Below are 1521 nucleotides of genomic sequence, written 5' to 3'. Positions count from 1 at the left end.
AACCGTATACATCAACTGTCCGAGATGCTCTTGTGGGCAGCAAAAACAATATAGTGTGGATGCTCTACTTGCTTCTAGATCTCTTCAACACACGGGGGAAGATGGATTCACAGAAGGCATGCAGGGATGCATGCATCCCTTCATGCATGGCCGCATGCATCATGCATGGACTGGACCGATTCAATAGGATGACCACCAATCTTTCGTGCCATTATTTTCGCGTTCTCCTTCTTTCCCCATTTTTCCTCTCCTCTTTTTGGTCCGCCACCCCTACTAGTAGATTGACAAAAAACAAAACAAATATTTCCCTTTGTTCTGATAATCTTTTTTCTGGTAGCTCCGGCGAATTCTGCTCCTCTCTAGTAGAGGATGTGCTCGGGACGCTAGGTTTCAGTTTCTAGATTACCGAAAAAGGGTCTCCTCCCGCTTTATAAATAAAGCACCAACACTTACATCCAAGTAACCGATACAAACGCACGCCACACAACCCAAGGCAAGGAACAAGAATGCCGGGCACCAACACACAACTTCAACGACTACCAAGAATCAATAGAAATGAGCAAAAAGAACCGCTTGTAGCCGACGGAGACCACCAACAAAATGAGAGATCGTCCGGGAAGAAGTGCAACGGACCACGCCGGACCGAGGGTTCCAAGACGATGCCTCCAAGAAGGGCACGACCACGGACCGTCGCCATCGTCCGATCCAAAGATCAGGTTTTCACCCGGAACACGACGGGAGGAGTGAGAGCACCACGACGGAGCCTACAGGGAGGAACACGACATCCGCGGACACCGCCACCGTCGACCCGTGTACGGACAGGTAAGTGATGAACCCCGGTGCCCCACCCTTCCGCTGCATCCCCGGTCGGCCAACCACCTGCAACCATGCCACCCAAGCGGCCGTGGTTGCACGCCCGCATCCGAGTCGCGCAGTCCGCCTACGACCGACGCGACTCCCACCGCCAGGGCCGCCGCCCCGCCACCGGACCACCCCGAGAAGCCCCAAAGGTCACGTCTTGGACAAGATCCATGAGCCCAACCACCTCAGAACCGCCGGCGACCACTGCCTCAAGGGGAACCGAGCCCAGATGGCCGGGGGAAGGGGGAGGAGGAGGAGCCCCCGAGGCCGAATGCCCAGATCCGCAAGAGAGCCCGGCCACCGCCCGCTGCCGAGGAGGAGGGCGCATGGAACCGCCGACCTGCATCCATGAGAGGCCACCGGGGAGGCCTTCCCGCGCCGAGTGCCGCCGTCCAGCCGCAGGGGCCCGGCTGGACAAGGGCCGCCCACCTCCACCGCTGCCGCGCCGCCCCTCCACCTGAGATCCACGGCGAGAAGGGCCGCCCGCGACCCGGTCGCCCGCGACCCGCAGCGCCAGGCGAGGCGCCGAGGCGCTGCTGCGAAGCAGCCACCACCCGCCGGCCTGCACCACCACCATGCCGCCTGTCGCCCGACGCCACGCCGCCGTCGCTGGCCTACTCCAGAGCGCCGCCGCACTGCTACGCCCGGCACGAGCGCAGC

The sequence above is a fragment of the Triticum dicoccoides genome, chromosome 6B, assembly GCF_002162155.2.
Source record: "Triticum dicoccoides isolate Atlit2015 ecotype Zavitan chromosome 6B, WEW_v2.0, whole genome shotgun sequence".
Classification (NCBI taxonomy): domain Eukaryota; kingdom Viridiplantae; phylum Streptophyta; class Magnoliopsida; order Poales; family Poaceae; genus Triticum; species Triticum dicoccoides.
Note: the sequence above shows the minus strand (reverse complement) of the source record.